This window comes from Benincasa hispida, chromosome 3, assembly GCF_009727055.1.
Source record: "Benincasa hispida cultivar B227 chromosome 3, ASM972705v1, whole genome shotgun sequence".
NCBI lineage: Eukaryota > Viridiplantae > Streptophyta > Magnoliopsida > Cucurbitales > Cucurbitaceae > Benincasa > Benincasa hispida.
In genome coordinates, this window is record NC_052351.1 from 7,383,490 (window position 1) to 7,401,237 (window position 17,748).

Consider the following 17,748-nt stretch of genomic DNA (forward strand, 5'->3'; position numbering starts at 1 on the left):
TCAAACTTTGCGTCATTTATTAGAGACTATTGATCATGGTTACACCCTTCGTTTCTGCTTGTTCTCATGGGTGTCATGTGAGCATCCAACTACGGTTGTGTGCCAATCTCACTTTAACTCATGAATTTTAGAGGAGTTGTCTCTTTCATTCTTTTATTTTTCTTTCTCATTTTTCTTTCTCTTTTTATATTGCGTTGTTCTTGGAAACACACCTTCGTTTTGGCTTGCTCCCACAGGTGTCATGCGAACATCCAACTACGAGCAGGCTCCTTTCACAACTTAACTCTTATCAGGTTTGGGATTGTTTCTGAGATTTTCCCTTGCGCTGACATTGAAGTTTTAATGGAAACATTTTTTTTTATATAATGAGCGCATTTTTCTTAATGACTGCATACTCTTGATCTCATCTGCTCAGACCTTCCCCACCCCCAAATTTAGAGATGCGCACGGTCCTCATTGCGTTGTTTGGACAGAATAGACAAACACTTAGACAAAATTTCAAAAAGAAGGTTTGAGCAGAATTCTGAAAGATAAGAGGTAAAGTAATGCTAAGCTACGAATTAAAAGTGTATGCATATTATACAGAGTGTGGGAAATGTTTATAAGTGTATGCATATTATACATCATGGCAACACAATGAATAACAAAAAATGAAAGATTAAGAATATCACAAAGTTGACAAATGATGATAAAGAAGAGGCACGGGCATATGGAAAGAATTGTCACTTAGTTGTATTGAAAATTAACTAAATACAAGTAATTACAAATATCGAAATACAAAAATTGTGCCTGTACAAAGAATCAAAGAATTTAATTAAACCTAGAAAAACAATGAATTGAAGTTATCTTTTGAATTTTATTCAGACAGGTGCACGATTAAAAATTACACCGCGCTTCCATTAATGCAAATACATTTTTGCTGAGGACGGGCAACAACGCATGTATTCCGACAACACACCCTTTAACTCAACGCATTTCTGGAGGACGGGCACACGATATTTTTACCAGTGCAACACTACCTCAACATAGTGCATCTTCGCTAAGGACTGGCAAAGAACGCATACGAGCGCAACACACCCCTCAACGCAATGCATTTGGGTATAATGGACGCAAAGTGTATCTATTATCATGGAATGCACCCATCATCGCATTATATACCCATTTTTATTTTTCTTTTTAGTTCATCAATAACGCAAGTGGAAAATACTTTGCGGTGTTCAACTTTTCATCTAGTCATTCACAGAAATTTTAAGAACATCGCTACTAATGCCTACAAATTAAAGGAATTAAACATGACATGGAAAGATACTAATGAATTAAATTGAAGGAAAATACAGAAAGCATGAAAGGCTAATTCTAATAAGCAGTAAATAACATACTTTTAGAAAGCAGTAAATAAAAGCTATAAAGAAAGCAAGTAAACATAGATAGGGATGCTGATTGGAGAAAGTTTACATAATTACCACAATAGCATCCCCGCAAGCGGTTAATCCTGCTTACCCAAGTCAATGGTATCCATGCATCGATCCACATCGCCTCCGTAATAAGGCTTAATCCATTGACCATTGAATTTAAACGCGTTGTTCCCATTTTCCGTTGTCAGTTCCACTACGCCGTGGGGAAAGATAGTCTTGATTCGGAATGGTCCATACCAGTGAGACTTCAACTTCCCTGGGAACAATCGTAAACGTGCATTAAATAATAATACTTATTGACCTTCGACGAATGTCCGGTCGTTTATGCGGTCGTCATGCCACTTCTTGGTTTTCTCCTTATAGATCTTGGCATTTTCATAAGCGTCCCTTCGCCATTCGACCAGCTGGTTCAGTTGCAGCTTCCAGACTTTCTCCGCACTTGCTAAATCAAACTCTTAGCTTCTTGCATGCCCACATTGCCTTATATTCCAATTCGAGCGATAGATGACAAGCTTTTCTAAAGACCAGGGCATACGGGGACATGCCAATTGGTGTTTTATAGGCTGTTCTGTATGCCCACAGTGCTTCATCAAGCTTGGGCGACCAATCCTTCCTAGAGGTATTGACTACCTTCTCCAAGATAGTTTTGATCTCTCAGTTAGAAATCTCTGCCTACTCATTAGTATGTGGGTGATAAGCAGTTGCAACCCTATGGTTGATGTTAAATTTAGTCAACAGGTTGGTGATTATGCGGTTGATGAAGTGAGAGCCCTTATCGCTGATTAAGGCTCGTGGCATCCCATATCGAGCAAAAATATTCTTCTTTAGAAACTTCGCCACTGTGGCCGCATCATTCTTGGCACATGCGATGGCCTCAACCCATTTTGAGATGTAATCAACCGCGACTAAGATGTAGTGATGACCTTTTGATGGTGAAAATGGGCCCATGAAGTTGATTCCTAAACATCAAATAATTCAACCTCTAAGATTGACGTTAAAGGCATTTCATTTCTTTTAGACATATTCCCCGTTCTCTGGCATCTGTCGCACTGCACAACGTGGGCGTGGGCATCCTTAAACAGTGTTGGCTAGAAATAGCCACACTGTAGGACCTTTGCAGCAGTCCGCTGCCCCCCAAAATGTCCTCCATAAGGGGACTCATGAAAAAGCTCCAGAATGTGCTTGACTTCATGCTCAGGAACACACCGACGTAGAATGTGATCAGGTCTAAGTCGGTATAGGAATGGGTTGTCCCAAAAATAAAATTTGACGTCATGTCTTAGTTTCTTCTTTTGCTGGTAAGTATAGTCCTCCGGTACTTGTCCGCAAACGATGAAGTTCACAATGTCCGCATATCAAGGAACATTAATGCCTACCGACATCAGTAATTCATCGGAGAATCTTTCTTCAATATCTTTTTCTTTCCTTTGAACCTCGCAATTCTCCAACCTTGACAAATGATCAGCGACTTAATTCTCGGTGCCCTTCCGGTCCTTGTTTCTAGGTCAAACTCTTACAGAAGCAACACCCACCATATCAGTCTCGATTTTGCATCCTTCTTTGTCATCAGATATTTAATCGCAGAATGACCAGTGTACACCACCACGTTTGTTCCAATTAAGTATTGTTGGAATTTTCCAGTGCAAATATCACTGCGAGCATTTCCTTTTCCGTGGTTGTATAATTCTCCTGCGCATCATTTAATGTTTTACTCGTATAATAGATAGGATGCAAAACCTTGTCCTTGTGCTGACTCAAAACTACGCCCACAGCATACCCGCTAGCATCACACATCGATGCAAATGGTTGCGTCCAATCAGGCGCAATCAAAATGGGTGTAGTGATGAGCACATCTTTCAATGTGTTGAATGCTTCAATGCACGCATCATCAAAATTATATTCACGGTCAGCTTCAAGGAGCGCACTTAGGGGCCTTGCGATCTGGGATAAGTTGTGAATAAATCTTCTCGATAGAACCTAGCGTGTCCCAGAAAACTCCTAAGTGTTTTCACGTTCACTGGTGGGGGTAGCTTGGAAATTGCACCGATTTTCGCCTAATTAACTTCCAATCCTACCTTCAAGATTTTATGACCCAGTACAATCCCTTCCTCAACCATAAAATGACATTTTTCCTAGTTTAGAACGACATTCGTTGCCACACATCTCTTCAAGACTTTCTCAAGGTTAGTTAAACAGGAGTCATAATTATTGCTGAAAACTGAAAAATCATCCATGAATACCTCGACTGACTCCTCCAAGTAATCTGAAAAGATCGCCATCATGCAACGTTGGAAAGTACCTAGAGCATTGCAGAGTCCAAATGGCATACGACGGAATGCAAACGTACCAAATGGGCACGTGAATGTTGTCTTATCTTGATCCTCCGGCGCAATTACAATTTGGTTGTACCCTGAATAGCCGTCAAGAAAGCAGAAGAATTCATTCCCAGTAAGTTTGTCTAACTTCTGATCAATAAACGGGAATGGGAAGTGGTCCTTTTAAGTGGCCAAATTTAACTTGCGATAATCCATATAGATTCTCCACACTGTGGTTGTCCTTGTGGGAATTAATTCATTCTTGTCATTGGTGATGACTATCATCCCCCCTTTCTTCGGAACACATTGCACTGGACTCACCTAGCTGCTATCAGATATCGAGTAGATGACGCCTGCATCTAGCCACTTCACTATTTCTTTCTCCACGTCCTCCCTCATGGCAGGGTTCAAGCTATGTTGCCTTTCTATCGATCTTGTTTTTCCTTCTTCCAGACGAATCTTGTGTATGCAATACGAGGGACTAATTCCTTGAATGTCCCTGCCAAGGTCCATTCTAAAGCCTTTGCATTGTTTCTCAGGATCTGGATGAATGCATCTTTCTTCTCCTTACTCAGCGAAGCAGAAATGATAACCTGTAACGTGTTGTTACCTCTTAAGTAAGCATACTTGAGGTGCACAGGCAACGACTTCAACTCTAGCACGGGTGGTTCTTCCAATGATGGCTTAGTGCATTGCGACGTTCGTTCAGATAACTCGAGTGGTTCAAAATTTGATTCAACGTGAATTGCGGCGCAATCCTCCTCCCACATTGTGTCAATTCCAAAATCTTCTCCAACTCTTCCNGAGTGGTTCAAAATTTGATTCAACGTGAATTGCGGCGCAATCCTCCTCCCACATTACGCCGATTCCGAAATCTTTTTCCTCCAACTCTTCCAAGGGCTCGTGCCAAGGTTTTTCTCGCAGTTCCTCAATATATTGGCAATTCTCCATATCACTTGGGTACTTCAACGCATTGAAAACGTTGAACTTCACTTCTTGATCGTCAACCCTGATGGTGAGTTCTCCTTTCTGCACATCGATCAGCGTTCGCCCTGTTACGAGAAATGGGCGACTCAAGATGATAGGCACTTCTCTGTCAGCTTCGTAATCCAATATGATAAAGTTCGTCGGGAAGATAAACTTATCCACTTGCACAAGTACATCCTCTATTTTGCCCTCAGGATGCATTATCGATCTATCGACCAACTGTAGTGTAATCGTGGTTGTTCTTGCGTTGCCGATATCCAACTTCTTAAAGATCGATAAGGGCATTATATTTATGCTCGCCCCTAAATCGCACAGCACGTTCCCGACTTTCTTCCCTTCTATTGAGCAGGGCAATGTAAAACTCCAGGATCCTTCATTTATGTGGGGATATTGTTTTGAAACAGTGCACTACATTCATATGTTAACGTAACTGTTTCATTTCCCCGATCTTTCTTTTATTAGCCAAAATATCCTTGAGGAATTTTACATAGCTCGACATCTTTTCCAGAGCTTCTATTAAGGGAATATTGATGTGTAGTTGTCGAAGAACGTCCAGAAACCTCTGAAATTGCTTACTATCATCTTTCTTCTTCAGCCTGGATGGGAAAGGTGGAGGATCCCGCTGTACTTCTTGTTTAGTTGGTTGTTCGTTGAGGTCTTGTTCTTGCTGTGTTTCATTAGCTGGAGGTTGCGTTGATTTAGAATCCAAGTCTTGAGGAGCTTCATCTTTTTCAGGTATATTTACTTTTGGACTGGTAATTTTTCCACTACTGGTTGATTGGTCTTCATTGACAGTTAGATCCACTGGTCTTGTTGTTGACTCTAGTACTGGTGGCATAGGGGCTGTTGTTTTACCACTCCTCAATGTCACTGCATGACATTACTCTTTACCTCGTGGCCCCAATGCTCCTAAACTGCTAGGCAGCGTACCAGGTGCTTTATTTTTCAACTCAACCGCAAGTTGTNTTTACCTCGTGGCCCCAATGCTCCTAAACTGCTAGGCAGCGTACCAGGTGCTTTATTTTTCAACTCAACCGCAAGTTGTTCAATCTGCTCTTCCAAACCTCTAAGGGAAGTAGCTTGTGATTGTCTAATTGCCTCGCTCTTTTCGATATAATGCTTCAATGAAGTCTCAAGAGACAAGATACTGTAAGAGGTATCATATGAGAACGGTTGGTCATAGGGTGGTATACTTTGAGAATTATCTGGGTTATAGTCCGGATTAATGAAGACTAGAGGGTTGCCTCGACTCCCTTGATAATTGCTCTGATGAAAACTATGGCTCCCCTGGTTGTGATTCCCGTCCCAACTTAAAGTTGGGTGATTTCACCAACCAAGGCTGTAGATGTTGCCAAACAGTTCATTGTAGATAGAGTATACAGACTGTTGATTCCACGGGCAGACATCCACTGGATGTCCCTTCCCACGTTGAACGCAATTCATAGCGGCCACGTGTGCCAACGTATTAACTTGCGCTGATCACTGAGAGAAATTTCACTATTGATTAGCTATCGTCTGAAGGAGCAAGGTCATCGTGGTCATCTGATCTACCAGTGTGCTCATTGTATCAGTTGACACATCGACACTTTCTACTCTTTCTTGCTCCAGACCACTTCCCTCAAACCCGGTATCAATCTACTCATCAGAATGTCGCAAGATGCGATCTAATATGCTCCTGGCTTCTGTATATGATCTATCCATTAATCCTCCTGCTGCAGAGGCATCGACAATTGCTTGCGTTGATTGATCTAAACCATTGTAAAAAGTCTCCATCGGAATGCTATCGAGAATCCCGATATACGGACAACTTTTCACTAACTGTTTGAAATGCACCCAGGCGGTGCTCAAAGTTTCATAACCCTTTTGCTCAAAATTTAACACATCCCTCCGTCTCCTTGCGTTGATAGCTGGAGGGAAGAATCTGTTCATGAACCTGTCAACCAATTATTCCCATGCGTTAATCTCATCCAGCTCTGACGACTGAGCCCACCTCTTTGCTTCATCCCGCAGTGTATACGGGAAAAGATATAACCTAAGTCCTTCTTGAGTCACACCAGGCATGGAGAATGCACTGCACATGTCTACAAAACTCGTCAAATGAGCATGTGGATCTTCTCTTTGTAATCCTCCGAATTGCCCTACATTCTGAATCATCTGCAACATACATGGTCTTATCTCAAAGCTTACATTCTTCTCAACCATGGGTCTTGAAATTCCTGGCGAGAAGTTATAAAAGTCTGGCGCCGCATAGTTCCTCATAGGAATGTTGCGATCAACAGCAAGAAACATGAGGTCTTGCGCTGGCCAATTTTCCCTTTGATTCTCTGCGGTTGCCTCGTTATTATTAGTCATGCTTCTTCACCATTTAATTCGGCCCTGATGTGCTTCTTCACGAATAATACACTATATCTCTGGGTCCGCTTAGAATTTTTGGATCACTCAAGAACTTATTAGACTGCTCTCCACGATAAACAGCCACTACAAAGAGATCTGTTCTGCAAAATACCACAAACATACTCAACACTAACCATTACCAATTCCCGGCAACGGTGCCATAAACTTATAAACGCATAATGTGTAATGCGATGAATTTAAATATTCTCAAATCTTACGAAATACTGAATTTAAAAATTACCCATAAACTTAGGACGTTACTTTATAGTAATTCATCCAAAATTCAAATATTCTCGAATCTTACAAAATACTGAATTTAAAAATTACCCACAAACTTGGGACGTTACACCATATATAAATCATCGGGAGATAGGTCCAAACTCCCGACGAGTTGAAAATATGTGTCAGGAGTTTGGGACATGGAAGCTAGCATGAAAAAATCTCGACGAATTAAATAATTCATGGGGAGTTTGTTAGGAACTCCCGATGGATCTCCCGATGGCTCACGATAATCGTCGGGAGATGGGTTATAAAACCCAAAATCTGATCTGCCTTCTTTAACCCTAGGGTGAGTCGACCAGATGAGAGAGAGAGAGTAGTGCCACTGTTCATTCGCGTCTTCCATTGTTCGTCTGTTCATCATCTTCTGTGGTAGGTCAACCATTCGTCTGTTCGCCCATCCGTTTGTCCGTTGTTTCGTAAGCCTTTCTCCTTTTTTTTTTTTTTTAATTAGACCTAAAATGCTTGATTTATTTTAGAAGGATCAACCCACCCACTGCCCTTATCTAACTCTAATTTTAGGAGGATCCAATTCATTACTTCCGTTGGATTTATATTCTGCCATATATACTTTGTTGAAAATAATGGATTAATGTTGTAAAGTTTTTCAAGTAAGTATGAATGTGATGTAAAACAACAAAGTTAGAGGTTGGATTCTTTGTTTTTCTTTACAATATAAATTATTATATCATATTTGTCGAGTGAATTCAAACATATTTCAATAATAAGATATTATCTTATTTGAAAATGAAACTTACACTAAGTAATTCAAATTTCAAACCAATTGAAACATCATAGTTAATGAGTTTAAAAACTAAAAAATTTCTAGTTGTACGATAGAATGGGAAATACCTCCATTTGTTACTTATCACAATAGTAGAATTTAAGAATTATGTGGAATTCACAAAATAAACGAACGATAAATAGTACTAAAAAAATTATGTTTAAAAATATATATGTGAAAATATTTCAATTGAGGTGTGCTTAGGTTTGACAAGTATGAAAAATTATTACGAGGTAGTTGCCAAAAACATAAAATATTTACCTTATTATTACTTTATCTAAAATATACTTGTCGAAGCATTAATATGTGGATGAACAACACATAGTATCACTTTAGTAATTGGGTTTTTTTTTTTATTGATTATGATCATAGTTTGATTTGATCGATTGAATTTGTAGTTCGAGGTCCCCTTTTTTATGGGTTTTTTTTTTTATGTCCTTGTGTATTCTTTTATTCTATTCAATGAAACCTCAATTTCATTTTATATATAATCCTCTAAAAGTTAACCACCATTGATTATATACACAACACAAGTTCTAATTTGTTTTGGATTACAAATTGGGTCAGGAAAGGTTTATTTTTTAGGATGAATAAAGAATGGATCAAACTTAGAAATAAGTTGTCGGTCGAGTATAGAGGAGTATCTCAATTTTTAAAGGTTGCTAAGTTTCATATTAATGATTTTGGATATGATACGAGAGGATCATGCAAGACAAATGGAAGAAATGAAAAAAATGATTGAAGACATGATGCGATCACAGAGAGAAGACGATCAAATTAGGTATGATCATTTTATTATCTAGTTATCTAATATGTTGCTATCCTGCAATTATGGTAGCAAAGTAATTATGTCATATTAGTAGCTTTATGATATTGAATTGTTAGCTATCCTGCAGTTATAGTAGCCAAACAACTGGATTTTGATGTGGGGTGGGTTGAAATTGGTTATACTTGTTTTGGAGTTCAACTTGAAATTTTTTTGTGTGTTTGTGTATGTTTATGAAATTTGAATGTTGTGGGGGTGGGTTGAGATTGGTAATACTTGTTTTGGAGTTCAACTTGTAAATTTTTGTTTGTTTGTGGAAGTTTATGAATTTTGAATGTTGTGGGAGGTGGGTTGAGATTGGTTATACTTGTTTTGGAGTTCAACTTGAGTTTTTTGTTTATTTGTGGAAGTTTTTGAATTTTGAATGTTGTGGAATGTGTGGGGTGGGTTGAGATTACTTATACTTATTTTGGAGTTCAACTTGGAGTTTTTTTTTTTATTGTTTGTGGAAGTTCATGAATTTTGAATGTTGTGTGGGATGTGAGGGATGAGTTTGGGATTGGTTGTGTGAAACTTTATGAATTTTGAATGTTGTTTGAGATGGATTAAGATAAGTTATTTTTTTGGAGTATAACTTATGGTCTTTGTGTGCTTGTGTAGGTTTCAGGTTGAGAACATGTAGTGTTGGAAGTGTGTTGATTTTCTTTGTTTTGTAAGATTGTTACTCATTTCTTTGTTTTGTAAGATTGTAGGATTTTATTTGTTTTCTAGGATTTGTAGGAGCTCAAAAATATGGTTTTTGTTTTCTTGTAGGATGTTGTTTGGAGATAAGGTTGAAAATATTGTCGGAGATGGTGTATTCAAGATCATGTGTTGGAGATGCCGTGTTGGAGACGTATTTGTGAAGACATATTTCTTTTGTTTGTTTGTTTATTTTATGTATTTTGCCAACTTTTGTCTATTTTAAGAAAGAATACTATGGATTTTGTTTTTTTTTAAAAAAAAAATTTCCTATGTGAATACTTTTGAATTGCTTAATAATGTTATATAGGTTATTCAGATCAAATTAAAAAAATTAAAAATTAAAAGTTAAAAATAAATTATATCAACCGTCAGGAGTTCAAGTTCAGATTTGAATTTCTGAAATTGAACTCCCGACGACTTACAGCGGTCAGGAGCTCGAAGAACTCACGACGATGTCTATACATGCATCAGAAGTGCCAAACTCCCCATGATATGTGTTGTCGCGTCTGGAGTTGTACTCCCAACGAACATATCCGGACCAAACTCCTGATGACAAGTATGTCGTAGGGAGTAGATCTCCTAATACGTTTTTTAGCATTTTCCGACAATTTGAAGCATCGAAAAAGATGTGATTTCTTGTAATGATTCTGTACCTCAAACTTTCCTTGAGAAAAGATCTACCCATAGCATACTAGTCCAAATATATGATTGTTTAGGGATAGGGATTGCATAGAGAATAGAACAATTAGAATAGTGTATTCTTTTTAGAAATTTGGCAAACAATGAATCAAGGCTAGAATATAATTTCCAGAATTATTTTGCAACTAAAGCTCTATTGAAACCCTTTAGATCTTTGAAATTTAATCCTCCTAAAGCTTTTGGAAGGCACAAATTATCCCATGTTAGCCCATGAATCTTGTAAACATTTTATGACTATATAACTATAATTGATATATCTGGACTACACTTGGGAAGCTTGAATAGACTCATCTCATAAGTTGGAATTGTTTGGCCTACGCTTTTGATGAACATTTCTTTGCCACCTATAGAAAAAAAAAAATTATTTCCATTCACTAACAACATCCCAAACACGCTCTGTACTTTATTTAAAGTCATTAGTTTTACTTCTAGTTAGGGAGAATGGAATTCCTAAATAGATACCAAGGTCATCAACATGTTGAACACCAAGAATAGTACATAAGGATTTTTGTCCATCTTTTATTAATATTAGGGGAGGTTAACATTGTAGATTCATAATAATTAATAGATGACCAATAGCAGCTTCATAAAAAAATATCAGTCTTTTCAAATTTGAACATTCAGTTTCATTAGCATCACAAAAAATTAAACTATCATCTACAAATAATAGGTGGGAGATCAACGGACAGAATGTGATACAGAAATACCTGAAATTACTCCATTAGCTATAGTAGTCTGCATTAAAGAAGATAAACTATCAGTAACAATAAGGAATATATATAGAGAAATCGGATCACCTTGTCGAAGACCCCTACTAGGGATTATGAAAATAACTAATTAAATACTAATTAATCTAAATTATGAACTAAACTAATTATTAACTCAAATATACTAATTGTATTCTAGTTAACAAAAGTCTATTTTATTTAGGACATTTTAGTTAATTGATTTCCAAATATTTATTCATTACAATTTATGTAGAGGTGGAGATTTGAATCCATCTAACTTTTTAGTTGGTTAAATCATACTTTAACCAATTAAACTAGGTTAATTAAGATTTTGGACAATATAATAATTTTGCCTAATTAATTGTGCTTATGTTGACCAATTGCCGTAGTTGATAGAAGCTTAACTCTTAATGATTAACTAGACCTACTTGATTTTTTTCTTCCTAAAATTGATTGCATGAGACTTTTTAGTGAAATAACATGGGAGTGAAAATTTGAATGTCCAACTTTAAGAGGGCCTATCTATAGACATTGTTTGAAGTTGTTATAATTTTTCTAAGGTAGAATGTTTTGTGTGAAATAAGGTTTTTTTTTTGCTTTTTTGCTTTTTTCCTTTTTTCAATCATGATTGTCCTCAAGAGTCAATATTACTTAAGAAGTACATAACAAGACAAGGAAATTAGTGTGTAAAAGTAGTATTTGTGAACTTTATTTTCAAAAACAAAACAATTTCTCAAAATAGATCTCAAAGATGCACAGACTTAATATTAATTTTAGCATGATAGTATTGTTAAGAGACCCTTACGTCTTCATCTATCCACATTCATATAGAATAAAAGAAAAGTTATATGTTTGAAAACACACATTCTTTTTCAAAATATTGATAATTAAATACGATAAATGTAACGTCCCGAGATCTAGTTAAATTTAAATTAATTTTATGAAATTATTAGTTTTTTTATTTCGAGGACAAAACTTAGACAATTGAATGTTTTTTTTTTTTTTTTGTTCGGTTTTAATTTAGATTTTGTTTGGAGAAGATTAGGTTTTTTTTTTCTTGGATTTAAGTGTACCTGGAATTTAAGTTAAGTGATAGTTGTTAGGAGTTAGATTTTTTGTTAAGGGAATTAAATAAGATTTGGTAATTTTGTTTTGGAGGAGGAAAAGAGAAATATATATATATATATAAACAAAGGAATTTAGGGTTTTTGGTTTAAAGTATATATATGAGTAAAGAGAAAAAAAAAAAAAAAAGGAATAAAAAGTCTTCTCCTTTCTTCTTGAAGTCGTGCATCTCCCACTTTCCGTGAGTTCACGCACATCGCCGACCGAAGCCCTTAGATGCTGTCGCCGCCCTGAGCTGCTCACGCTGCCGATCGGAAGCCCTCAGACGCGAGCCGCCGCTGCCCGTAGCCAACCTAGACGCGAGCCGCCACTACCTGGCGTCGATCCAGCCGCGGGTCGCGCACGTTGTTTTCGCTCCAGCCGTGCTGTCCGATTTTCGTCGACGGCTCCGGTCACTCCTCCAGCCAGCCACATCGCAACGAGTTCGCTAGTGGCACGTCCCATTTGTTCAACGCCTCTGTACGCCGAAATCTTCGATTTTGGGGTGGGATTTAAGATTTATTTGGTGTTTCTTGAATAGGTTTTTAAACTTTGTATGAACAAATTCATAAAATATAGGATGTTTTATTCACTGTCTTTATACTTTAGTTGCATTAACTGCAAACCAATAAACAACATCCAAGGTTAATATGGTTCATGTTTAAGTATGGTATGTAATATACCTAAATGGTCTGATAAAGTTGGGTACCTTACACAACTAGGTGTTACAATGGTTGTAAAGTGCTACAAATGATATTCTATACAAAGGAATTTGTATAAGATTGGATCACGAAATGTTTAGTCTCATTATATAATACACACTTACATTTCACCAGAATAACCATAGGTAACATGACGACTTTAATTCTGGTGAGTTGTGAACTCCTGTCTATGAGGATTTTAGATTGGGGAGCTGGAAATAGGATTCATTCATCTGATTAGGGAACTGGAAATACAGGATTCATTCATCTGATGGGAGCTAGAAATACAGGATTCATTCATCTGATTGGGGAGCTGGAAAAGGATAAGTAGATGAATTACTCCCTTAGGGCTAATTCCGGATCTTGAACAATGTGGTGTCATACCCTCTCTTGGCCCAAAAGGGGTTTAGTTATGATTGTTCATTAGAGGAATCAGTGGTACTTAAAGGAGTTAAATGTAACTACAGTAATTTAATCCAGCTGTACTTACGAGTAATTTGTGAAGGGTCATCGTACGTTATATCCAATGGACATAGAAATATATCTGTAGTGCGAATAGTGCAGTTATCGGTATTTAGTGTAGTGCAGCTATCGGTATTTAGTGGAATGCTTGACAGTTAACGGATAGTAAATAATAGTAAATAATATAACTAGAAAGTTTAATTAATTATTCATGACCGTTGGAGCTTCAAGCTACATGTCCATAAGGTCCCATTGGTAGCTCAAAAAGAATTTAATTGAGAATCAGTTTTTGGGTTAATTTGAATTGTTCAAATTAATTAGAGGGATTGATATATGATATAATTGTCATAATGTATTTGATACATTGTAGTTTAATGGGAGAAAATAAATAAATATTTGAATGAGATTCAAATATATTTTCTATGAATGTGATTCATAGATGTTAAATTTAATATAAATATGATTTAGATTAAATGCCATAAAATAGAGAAAATAAATTATAGTTTATATTGTATGTGATACAGTATTAAAACTATAGGTTATATATTATATTTGATATAACATATAATTTAATATAAATATAATATGATAAATCAATTATCATATTTATTTATATTATTTTATTATTATTATTTGAATAATAATTTTTCCATCTTTTCTCCCCAACCACCTTAATGGGGGATTATTAATTTTATGACAAGAGGAATAAAAGAAGCGTGGTTTTCTCTTTTTCCTTAACGTATTGCAATTTCTTGTACGATTGAGAGTTGCAAAAAAGTTCTGTGAGTTCTTGAGAGAATCCTCAATCTACTTCCTCCACCAAATCTTATTCCTCCTAACCAAAATAGTCATAGCCCACATTTCCTGGGTTCTCACCTCGAGAATACCAAAGACTCATTGTGATTATGTCCGGTTGTTTGGTTTGAGAAAATCTTGAATAAGGTCTTTAAGAAGTTGTTGTTTCTATTCAAGGTTTGTGACTATTCGAGGGAGGTTTCGTGAAGAAAGGTTCTTCAAAGGTGATGTTTTGTGACTGTTCGAGGGAGGTTTCGTGAAGAAAGGTTCTTCAAAGGTGATGTCTCTTGAACTTAATTCTTGTAAAAGTATGTTGTAGTTTAATGTAAATGCATATCTATTTTATGTTTGCTGTAAATTAAGTATTCAATAATTAATAGAATTTAGACGATCCACTTCTGCTCAAGGATCTCCTCACCAAAGTTCCTTCACAAGCATGCTATCTAGCGGTATCAAAAGTGTGTTTTGGTATATTTTTAGTAAGTTTTAAGACGCTGCGACTTGTGAAGTTTGGGAATAATTATTGTAAATAAAAATTTAAAATTTGGTTCTTGTTTATATTTAGGTTGGAGTACTTGGTTGAACTTTGGTGGTGGTTTGAAGTAAACCATGTGTTGAATAGGTAAACTAAGTTTTGGTAATATAAGTATTGGAACTGGGCCTTAAAGTTAAAATTAAAGTTATTTATGCTTTATGTTTAGGCACCTTGATTCAAGAATTTCAATGCCAAGAGGGAGGTTTAATTGCTTGATATTTGGGCTGAAAATCAAGGTAAGTTACCTATTGTCGCTTCGCCCTCGAACCTAAGTGTATATTAAGTATTAGTCCCTATGTTGGTTTGGAATATTATAACATGTTTGTTGGTTAGTTGGAATTGTGGAAACTCATGCTTTGCCATGGAAATCTTGATAGTATGTTTGATGCATGTTTGACTGATGGATGGATTTAGAAACTATTTCGAAATCTCTTAAGCATGATGTATGACTATAATTGTATGCTTATCCCTAAGTTGAACTATAGTGGTTGTTAGCCTTCTTACCGGGCTATGCACATCGTAAGAAGTGAGCTTTCGGGCTCACACCTTTTGCCTATGTATGGTGCCCCTTGGAATCACCATTTAAGTTTATGACTGTGTCCCTCTGGGATCACTACCTATGAAAGCGTGCCTCTGAGTTCGCCCCTTATGCTTATGCCTATACCTATGCCTACGATGCGTAATGTGCACATATCCTCGATAGGAAGTCTAATAGTTCAGTTAGTGGGCTAAGGAGTGAGTCGCTTGCTGGGTATAATATATACTCATCCAATTTCCTTCATGTTTTTCAGGTAAAGGTAAAGATAGGTCGGCGAATGACAGGAGAGATCTGTGACTCAGCCATTGGGATATGTTACTGAAAAGCATCTAAAAAGTACCTTTATGATCTTCAAATTTAGAACTACTATCACTAGTTTGGTTTAGTTTGACATGGTTTATTGAGTAATTTTAGGAAACTAAGCATTAGGAGTAATTTGTGCGAAAATGAAAAAAAAAAAAAAACTAGGCAAAACTCCAATTTTGAGCAATTACGGGTTGACTATGGAATTAGGAAGAAACCAAGGACCCAAGATCAAGAAAATAGGCAAATTTGGAAGGCAATTCGGGGGAGCCAGCGTTGGAAGAGCGTTGCAACGGTGCTCCTTGACGCCTGTCTCTTATACACATCTAGATGTGTATAAGAGACCAGTGTTGCAATGCTGCAGACCCGAGAGCAATTTGGAACAGGGCAGTGTTGCAATGCTACGACTTTGACGCGGGGTTGGCATGACGGCAGCATTGCAATGCTGCAAGAATATTATAAATAACAGCGTTGCGCCACCAGGTCTGGAAAAAAAAAGAGGAGGAAAATGGAGAGCCGACTTTGATTGATTTTACCTAAATTCTAGTCCATACAAGAGTCGAAATAGAGCAATTCTTATCTTTTTTGTTGAAGACTCGAGATTTCGATTGAGAGTTGATCTGAGAGTATTTCTGGATTGATCGTGACAGGAAGATTGATCGTGATCATGGAGTTTTGTTGAAGAACAATCTGGTGTTCGTGGCTAGAGTCAAGAAGATCGTGATTGGGATTCGAACCTATTGAGGGGAGATCACTATTCTTTGTTAATTTATTTTCTACCATAATAATTGTTTGTTTATTGAATACTATTATCGAAATCATGCATGGCTAAACTCTTTTATTCTAGGGTGTTTGTGGATTTTAGGGATGTTACTTTGAATATTGAATTTACAATTGATTGATTTTGCATAGATTTCTAAATTGTTTGTGCTTAATGCTTTTGATTAATTGGCTACTAATTGAAAGAACTTAAGTTAATTAGATGTCTCGAGAGAGAATTTAATTCGTTGGACCCAATAATTTAGATTGTTATTCGAAATTGCATGAGAGTAAATTTAGAATAATAAAGGGTCTTAATGTTGTAACTACTCAAGCGATAGAAGAGATTTAGGTCGGTGGGTAGTTATTAGGATGGTTTGAGCTCGAGAGAGGATTTCCTGATTTTAGAACTTTTAGCCTCAATCTATCAATTTCAATCAATTGCATGTCATATTCATTGTATTCCCTAAATGAAGTAGCATCTTGGAATTGTTTTGCTTTGACTTGTTTTTTGTGTGTGACTGAATTTTTGTTATTTGTAGTTATAGATAAAACTATCTTTTAGATGTCTGGATAAAATTGACGAAGAATTGTGATAGCTAAGTTAAGAAAATTTTGCTCATATCGGTCCTTGAGGACGATACCCTATTTGGAATTCATTACTTTGATTGCGTGTGCTTACACATATCGTCAGTTATCGCTTCCGCATCCATGTTTTCGTGTGATAGGAGTTTGTTTAAGAGTCCACCATATTAAAAATCTTAGTTATTTTATTCGTTCGTTTATTAATTTGTTTATTTGCTCAATTTATTCTAAAATAAAGGCAGGTGTATCCCGAACCGTGTTTTCAGGATTTTAGAGTTTGAATTTTACTTAAAGAAATAAAAGTTTTATTTATTTTATCAAATTTTTCTTCGAAAGTTTATTCTCAAGCCTATGCACGTGTATAGTAGCATCCTAGAAGTATCATAGAAATTTGGGTCATTCAATAAATTTTGTTTTTTTTATTATTATTAATTCAATCTCATTGTTTCAAATTTCAAGTTTTCTGTAGTCTTAGACATGCTTTGGACCAAGAGATAGTTAGAGGATTTATTTATTTATTTATTTTTTATTGAAAAAGAGATAATTAAATGTTTTAAATCTTAACAAAATAAATGAAATTCCTATTTCATTTTTTTTAACACTTTGTTCCCGTTTTAATTTAATCTCTGATAGTGATTGTTACTAAAAAAGATATTAAGTTAATGGCCAAAACTAAGTTAATTTGAATCAACTCATTTTAATATCATTGTTGAAAGTTGAAACTATATGCTTATATACAGAAATAAAATAAAACTAGATGTTCTATAGAAAATAGGAAAAATAGATTAAGTCCGTCAAGGAAATAACATCTCGTTGAATTGTTAATGTTTGTTTTTTCGGGAGGTTGAATAATAT